The 9,404-nt window shown below is 39.2% G+C and overlaps 1 long non-coding RNA gene across 1 annotated transcript in view; it reads right to left on the minus strand.

Annotated features, from left to right (window-relative positions):
- Positions 1-6,663, minus strand: part of LOC132681176 (uncharacterized) — a 233,327-nt gene extending 226,664 nt beyond the window's left edge. The window contains exon 1 of the long non-coding RNA XR_013556082.2: positions 6,432-6,663. This is a non-coding gene — a long non-coding RNA (uncharacterized LOC132681176). The remainder of the gene's footprint in view (positions 1-6,431) is intronic.
- Between the last annotated feature and the right edge of the window lie 2,741 nt (positions 6,664-9,404).

The raw sequence follows: 9,404 nt of genomic DNA on the forward strand, positions 1-9,404 counted from the left end.
ATTGGGTGAGCACTCATATGGGAGACAAGGAAACTAAGTTCTGGTCCACAGACACTAAGTGGCTAAATGAACTTCAACAAGGCATCTGACTTTCCTGGGGTTCCATTTCCTATTTCCTACTTGAACAAACTCTAAAAAAAAAATAAACTCCTCTTGCAGCAATACCTTTCTATTCAGAGAACGTTATATAATTGAGTTAAAATACCATAACCTTGTGCCCAGACTCTGGACTTCAAGACTTTATATTGTAAAACTTGTAATTTCCCTATATTTAAACCAACATGGTAGCTTAAAACTTAACACAACTGAGTTTCACTCTAGAAAAGAATGTATGTAAGCTGCTGTTTTATTTCAAAACAGTAAGAGCTCACCATATTCTTTTATAGCTAGCCATGATATCATCCAATAACCATGGTGTTTTAAAAAGTGCATTGTTGGGTCCTGGCTGGCTCAGTCAGTTGAGCAACCCACTTCCGCTCAGGTCATAATCTCACGGTCCATGAGTTCAAGTCCCACATCAGGCCTACTGCTATGAGGGCAGAGCCCTCTTCAGATCTTCTGTCTGCCTCTCTCTCTGCCCCTCCCCGACTCATGATCTCCCAAAAATAAACATTTATAAATAAATACATAGATATATTAAAAATAATAAATAAAATAAATAAATAAATAGCATATTATGTCAGGAATTAAGAATCCTAGACCCCCATCTTCCTCTAGCAAGTTGATCCCCTTGTACATATCAGTGACCTCTCTGGACCTCTGTTTCTTCAATCTTCACCATTTAGAATGAAACTTTACCATGGCTTCTGCAGTTTCTTCTAGTCAAATAGTCTACTAGGCTACCTCTTATTCAAAGGGATGACATTCATCTGAGACACTGCTTTTAGAATGCCACATAATCAAGCTATGGGCATACCTTGGAGATATTGCAGGGTCAGTTCCAGACCATATCAATAAGGTGAATATTGCAATAAAGCAAGTAAAATAAATTTTTTGGTTTCCTAGTGTATATAAAAGTTATATTTACACTACACTATAATCTATTAAGTATGCAAAGCATTGTGTCTAAAAAAAAAACCAATGTGTACACCTTAATGAAACAGTAATTTATTGCCAAAAAAAAAAAGGTAACCATCATCTGAGCTTTAAGCAAGTAGTAATCTTTTTGCTGGAGGATGGGCTGATGGCTGCTGACCAATCAGGCTGGTGGTTGCTGAGATTGGGGTGGTTGTGATAAATTCCTTTTTCTTTTTTTCTTTTAATGTAAACATGGGACTCGAACTCACAAGAGTCACATGCTCTACCAACTGAGCCAGCCAAGTGCCCTTGGTTGTGGTAATTTCTTAAAATAAGACAGCAATGAAGTTTGCCACATCAACTGACTCTTCCTTTTATGAGTCATTTTTCTGTAGCATGTGAAGCTGTTTGATAGCATTTTACCTATGGTAGAACAATCAAAATTGAAATCAATCCTCTCAAACCCTGCTACTTCATCATCAACTAAGTTTACATCATATTCTAAATCTCTTGTCATTTCAACAGTCTTCACAGCATCTTCACCAGAAACAAATTTCATCTCAAGAAACCATTTTCTTTGCTCATTCGCAAGAAGCAACTCCTCATCTGTTAAAGTTTGATAGTGATGCTGCAGCAATTCAGTCACATCTCCAGGCTCCACTTATAATTCTAGTTCTCCTGCCATTTCCACCACATCTGCAGTCACTTCCTCCACTGAAGTCTTGAACCTCTCGAAGTCATCCATGAGGGTTGGAATAACTTCTTCCAAACTCCTGTTCCTGTTGATATTTTTACTTTTTCTCATGAATCACAAATGTTCTTAATAGTATCTAAAATGGTGATTTATTTCCAGAAGGTTTTCAATTGACTACCCAGATCCATCAGAGCAATCATTATCTTTAGTAGATACATACAGCGTAATGTATTTCTTTAATAACTAAGACTTAAAAGTTGGGGCTCCTGGCTGGCTTAGATGATATAGCATGTGACTATTGATCTTGGGGTTGTAAGTTCAAGTCCCACATTGTGTATAGAGATTACTTAAAAATAAAATCTTAAAAAATAATAATACATCTTTGCATACACACACACACACACACACACACACACATACACACACACACACACAATTACTTGAAAGCTCCACATGGTCAGCAAAGAGTCCAATGAGGGGCTCAATCTCATGAACCATGAGATCACGACCTGAGCAGAAATCAAAAGTCAGATGCTTAACCAACTGGGCCACTCAGGAGTCCCTGGAGTGGCACTTTTTAATTTGCTTCCAGAACTTTTTCTTTTCATTTACAACTTGGCTAACTGTTTAGCATAAGAGACCAATCTTTTGGCCTGTCTTGACTTTTGACATGCCTTCCTCACTAGGCTTATTTATTTCTAGTTTTTGATTTAAAGTGAGAGACCTGTAACTCTTTCATATGAACACTAAGAGGTTATTGTAGGGTCATTACTTGGCCTACTTTCAATAATGTTGTGTCTCAAGGAATAGGGAAGCCCGAGGAGAGGGAGAGGGAGAGGGACGGGGAACAGCCTGTCAGTGGAACAGTCAGAACACACACAACATTTATGAATGAAGTTCACAGTCTTATAGGGGTGTGGTTTGTGTTGCTCCAAAAGAATTACAACAGCAACATGAAAAATTACTGATCACAGATCACCATAACAAATATGATAATAATGAAAAATTTTGAGATATTGTGAGAATTACCAAAATGTGACACAGGGACAACGAGCAAATGCTGTTGGAAAAATGGCCCCGATGACTTGCTCGACACAAGGTTGCTGCCACCAACCTTCAATCTGTAAAAAACACAGTGTCCACAAAGTGCAATAAAGTGCAGTGTAACGAAATGAGGTGTGCCTATACGTAATTTGGGATTCATGTGGTTATTTAGGCAAAAATCTCTCTCTTACTTAAGGTAACTAAAATCTTCCCAATTCTAACATGAAGATATGTATTTTTACCTATAGCATTGAACAACTGTAATATATACTCCTAATGCTAAGATATAGATATAGATCTGAAATATTTCATGACATGACTAGTAAATAAGGAATATATTTGGTTTTCTAAAACTTATCTAGCAAACATTAATCCACAGAGTAGCCAAGTCTTAGTTGGTATAAGGGTCAGAAGAGAGTAAAACTTCTAAGATCTGGCTCTTATTCAGGAGCAACTGCAAAGTCACCTGCCTGCTCACTTATGGGAAAGATACCAGTGACTCTGGTTTACATAAATGGAGGGAGGAAGGTGGTAGGCAAGCTGACACATTCCTTTGAAGGGAACTTGAATATTTCTCTGTTCACCTTAATGTTGTTTACTTCAAAGATAATCTCCAATTTAGTGTTAACACTAGATTCTCTCAAGACGAAAAAATGAACCTGGGATATTTCCATTTGGGACAAGGCTGCTAAGGTACACAGTAGAAAAACCTGGAGAAAAACAGCCGTATACAGTTTGGACTACAATCCCCTCTTATTACATAGTGAAATTTTCTTCCAAAATACCCTGGGCTCAGCTCTAATGGAATACAACATAATAGAGTTTTGTTACCTTAGGGTATTATCTATACCATTCTATGCCTCTTTGACAGTTAGCTTCTTGATTCAATAAAGAAGAAGAAAATTGGTCCAATTTAAGGAAAATCTATTAACTTGTTTAGTTCTCTAAGGTACTATTCTTCAGCACATTGAAGCACTAGCTAACAAAATAACATCATAGAAATCGAAAAGATCTGACCAGGTAGAACTGGGAGTATATATTCTTAAATTAGGGGAGAGAGTGTATGTCTGTCTGCCTTAATCTTCTTCCTCATAAACCCACGTAGAGTGATTTCTGGAACTATGGCACATGTGTATTTTGCCTTGGCTTGTCATATAAAATACCCTCCTATGAAGCTCCTATAATATGCCAGGTACTATGCAAGGTCTCTTCATGTACGTCTACCTTATTTATGCTTACAGTCACTTTCAAAGACAGTTGTTACATGTATTTTTCAGTTGGGAAAACTGTTTTCAAAAACGGTTAAGCAACTGTCTCAAATCATACACCGGTCAAATTAAAGACTAACGATTCACATCCAGGACTATCTGGATTTAAAGTCCTGGTATTTTATGGATACCTGGCTAGCTCAGTTGAAAAAGCCCCGGACTCTTGATCTCAGGGTTGTGAGTTTGAGCCCTACATTGGGTGTAGAGATTACTGAAATAAATTTTTTTTACTATGTATTTATTTTTGAGAGAGAGAGACACACAGAGTGAGTGGGGAAGGGGCTGAGAGAAAGGGAGACACAGAATCCAACACAGGCTCCAGGCTCCAAGCTGTTAGCACAGAGCCTGATACGGGGCTCGAACCCACGAGCCATGAGATCATGATCTGAGCCGAAGGTGGTCACTTAACCAACTGAGCCACCCAGGCGCCCCTGAAATAAATGTTTAAAAGCTTAAATAAATAAAATCCTGGCATTTTATTATAACATTAAATACATTATTAAATATATTAAATATATAATATGCATTTAAATTAATATATTATTAACTCCTTATCTGACTCAATTCTTTGTCTTCAGAAAGCCCCAAGATAGCATAAAATTCATTGATCCACACCAGGACTCCACAAGAACTAGACATTAGAATGGCAAATACTGCTAGCAGAAGAGAAGAGGTTGGAGGATCTAAAATATTGGGTACAGTTGTGGGCAGCTCTGAGCTCCAAAGGGAGGAGGGAGAAATTCAAAGGCAGACCAACCACACGTTGTCTTCACAAAGGTAGACCCAACCGTTAGCTGCTAGTACAGGAAGAAAGGTCACTGAGAGCAGAACTGCCAAGAGAAAGCTGAGGTAGGCCCAGGAGAAAGGACCTGCTTCCAAAGGGAAAACTAGGTCATAGTGCAATGCTCTCCCAGGATCCCTGCCCACTGGGAATGCCCCAGTGAATGTACCTGGACTAGTATGACAGTCAGATGACTCCTCTGAAAACTGAGCTAATTAACCCCTTCATGTGATGGAAGGAATATTTCAGCTTATCATTTCTTCAGTGTATAAGTAATAAATGATGATCAAACAATCAATTAAATGGAAATGGGAAAGCTGCTGGACTTTAAAACATCTCTGATGCATAGTAGACATTGTGGATTTTAAACTTCTAACATTCATCCATTCTATCATCAACCAACAAATGATCATTTCACATGACACTTAGTTCTGTGCATGCCCTGAGAAAATCAGAACTAAATCCATCAAAGTTTCAATAGTCTCACACCATCATGCCACTTGCTATTGCTAGATACTTCAGGGAAATGATTGTTAGCCCTTTTCTTTCCATCCATCTCTCTACATATTTTCTCAAAGAGATCATTCACTTCCTTAGCTTCAATTATCAACCCCATGATAAAAACTTTCTAAAAACTATTATTTCTAAAATAATCCTCATCCTTCTGCATGGACCCAATCCCACCCCCATAACTTCCCTCTTTATGGAATTTCTGATCTCTGTTCAAAGATCCATTCTTCTCACCCTTTCATTCCATGTCTCAGTTATGAAGTCCCCTCTATGCCAATCAGTTATGAAACTTTCTCAGTCTTTTCTGTAAGACCTCCATGGTACCTGGCCCTTTCCCTCAAGCCCCATTGCTACCCTCCTCGTCTGGGTGTTTATCCTTTCACACACTTCATACTTCTTTCCACCAATTCCAAAATCCTAGCTTAAGCCTCAAATTCTCCATACAGTTTTTGGGCCATTCCAATCTTCAGTGATCCCGGCCACTCTGGAGTTCTCCCAGCATTACTCTACCTACCTCACAGCATTTGTTCTAGTTTATGATTGCCGCCCAGTGAATATTTCATCCTGCCCCACCCAACCCCCAACCATCACAATGCCCAGTCCACCTTGGACACAGAACAGATGCTCAAAAAATACTTGGGCAATGATTAACATCTCAACACTGCTATCTGCTGAATCTGTTCCCCCCCCCCCCCTAATTAATATGGTGAAGCCCTAATGCTCAATAGGACTATCTGAAGATAGGACCTTTAGATGGGAATTTAAGGTAAATGAGGTCAGAAGGGAGGTATCCTAATCCGGTAGGAATATGGCCTTAGAAGAAGAGGATAAGAGAGTTCTCCTCCTGTTTGTCTCTCTGTCTTTCGCTGCCATGAGGACACAGCAGAAAGGCAGCCATCTGTAAGTCAGAAATAGAGCTCTCACCAGAACCCAGCCACACTGGCATCCTGATCTTGGACATGTCAGCCCCCAGAACTGTGGGAACATAAATATGTATTGTTTAAGGCTCCCAGTCTATAGTATTAAGGTTTCATCCTCATAAAAGAAAAGAAGGACTACCACATGAAGTACTTTTTTTTTTCTAGATGTGAGGTAGCAACTCAGAGGATGATCATACTTAACGAAGTTTCTTCCTAGCGGTGTAACTTCTAAAGAAGGTGTCTCTGTCCAGCTGTCTATATCTCCTTCAGTGTAATAATTTTCCCCACCGCACCCTTTTAGCCATGAGGTATGGATGAGCTAATAAAGAATAAGCCCTGGTTAGCTCAATCTTGTCACACTGGCCACATTTAAACATTTAAGGATGGGCAAATGACCCAGTGCTGACCAGAGATGTATATAAGACTTTAGTGAGGATTTCTGGGAAATTTCCTTGCTCTTACCAAAAAGTGATCAGGACAGATACTCTCTTTGCCACAGGAACTACTATATGTGGAATTGCTTCAGGTGTTTATTTACAGTGTAGGAAGCCAGGCTAAAAATGAAGCAGACAATCAAAGAGGGGCCGAGCTGAAAGACTCAATGGGAAATAGAATTGTAGTCTTGATCTGGTTATGCCTGAAGCCTGATCTCCCACTGCACTCTATTGAGCCAGTAAATTTCCTTCATTGCCAGTTTGAATCTGGTCTTCAATTACTCACAACCGGAAACATCTTTCTTATAGAAGGGAAAGCCAAGCTAAGCCCATTAAAATGAGGATATTATTATTCACAGGAGAGAATTCAGAACTTTTCATTCTTTATGTCTCAATCTGACCCAATTCATACCTGAAATGCTTTCTAAGGACATTTGTAACTACTTTACAATACTGTATCTTTCTGTGAATGCTGGTCCATTCCACAGCCTAAGGCACTGTGAGTACACTAAATTGACATTACATTGATTTGTCCTCTCAGAACAACAAACTAGAGCCTCTGATCGAATAGATAAAACAACAGAATAAACATTTGAAGATGCAATGCAAAGGCATATCTTTAGGAGGACCAAAACTCTACTAAGAAGAATTGAGGACTAATCATAAGACAACCGAAAAAAGCCTGGGTCCTACAAAAAAGCAGAAACAGAATCAGCAGTATAAAAACTGTGGAAGACAATGAAGTAGCAGGAGGTCCAGAGCCACATATTTTTGTTATGGTTGAGATAACACACTTTAGCTAAATTCTGTTTCTGGTTCCAAGCCTAATTAAAAAAAAAAAAAAAAAAAAATCATTCTCAGTAGAAAAATTCAAAGAAGATCTAACAACCACAGATTAAGATCTATGAAGAAAAGTTTAAAGCCAGGATAATATAGCCCAGGGATCACAATACCAAGTGCTTTCAGTGACCGGGCAGGTACTGTGTATGAGCAGACTGTGTGTAGTGGGGAGTGGAGAGGACTGAGAATTAGTGCTCTGTTCAAAGTGCACAAGGGGTACTCCGCTTCAGTTGATTCCTGCCCTGTAGAAATATTAGCCTTGTGTTGCCAGATTTTCTATTTTTTTTCGAGAGAACCTGGAAATGTGAGGGTGCCTGGGTGGCTCTCTCGGTTAAATGTCCAACTCTTGACTCAGCTTAGGGTCGTGAGTTCAAGCCCCACATTGAGCTCTGTGCTGGGCATGAAGCCTACTTAAAAGAAAGAGAAAGAGACAAAGAGAAATTGGAAATGTGGGTATATAGGGAGTATGTGTGTAAAATCAGCTAATCAGGAAAATAAAATAAAATAAAAAAACACTGCTCAGTCCAAAACAAGGAAAAAGAAAAAAGAAAGTCAGTGATCCGTTTCTCTGAGCTATTCTGTAGAGAAGTCAACTTAAAGGTTTTTCCAGCTTTTTCTGACCACAACCTAAAATAAAAAATACATTTCATGTGGCAACCTAGAACAAATATACAAAATAAACATAATTGAATTAGAGAAAAAAAGTTATTTTAAGGGTTGCACTTGATGGGGAACCTGGGTGGCTCAGTTGGTTAAGCATCCAACTCTTGATCTCGCCTCAGGTCATGATTTCACAGTTCATGAATTCAAGCCACACACCAGGATCCACACTGAAAGCATAAAGCCTACTTGGTATTCTCTCTCTCTCCCTTTCTCTTTGCCCTCCCACTTCTCTCTCTCTCTGAAAATAAATAAACTTTTTAAAAAAGGTTGTACTTGATATTTTTATTTAATTTTGTTTTATCTTATCTTATTGCATTATACTTTATTTTTTTAAAGCTGGTTGTGACTTTTTTTTTTTTAATTTTTTTTCTTAATGTTTTTATTTATTTTTGAGACAGAGAGAGACAGAGCATGAGCAGGGAACGGGCAGAGAGAGAGGGAGACACAGAATCAGAAGCAGGCTCCAGGCTCTGAGCCATCAGCACAGAGCCCGATATGGGGCTCGAACCCACAGACTGTGAGATCATGACCCGAGCTGAAGTCAGACGTCCAACCGACTGAGCCACCCAGGCGCCCCTGGTTGTGACTTATTAAATAGATTTTATAACTCATGAATAGATTATGATATAAAGTTTAAAAAACACTCCTATTAAATTTTTCTTCAAATTCCTCTATGCATTTTTTAAATTTTTTTAGAGTTTATTAATTTATATGTGGGAAGAGAGAGCACAAACAGAAGAGGGGCAGAGAGGGAAGGAGAGAGAGAATTCCAAGCAAGCTCCAAGCCGTCAGCCCAGAGCCCAATGTAGGTCTTGATCTCATGAACCGTGAGATCATGACCTGAGCCAAAATCAAGACTGGGTGGGACTCTCAACCTATTGAGCCACCCAGGCCTCCCCCTTCTATACATTTTTTAAAATGTATCTTTCCTTCTCTTCAAAGAACAGCACAAGAAGGGAAACAAACCTGTAAATGTTGCTTGAGGAGTGTAGGTCAGCAGAGATGACAGTAATAGCTACCAGGGGTTGAGCACTTTTCCAGGAGTATGGTTCAGCCCATGTGCTCTACGACCACCCTGCAGGATTCTAATCCCAGCATGGCCACCTACAAGCTGTGAAACCTTAGGCGAGTTACTTAACCACTCTGTGTCCAGTTTCCACATCTGTAAAAAGGAGATAACAATGATACAAATGCCTCATGAGGCTTTTGTGATGATTGCTGTAAACTTAAAGC

This window comes from Panthera onca, chromosome A1, assembly GCF_046562875.1.
Source record: "Panthera onca isolate mPanOnc1 chromosome A1, mPanOnc1 haplotype 2, whole genome shotgun sequence".
Taxonomy (NCBI): Eukaryota; Metazoa; Chordata; class Mammalia; order Carnivora; family Felidae; genus Panthera; species Panthera onca.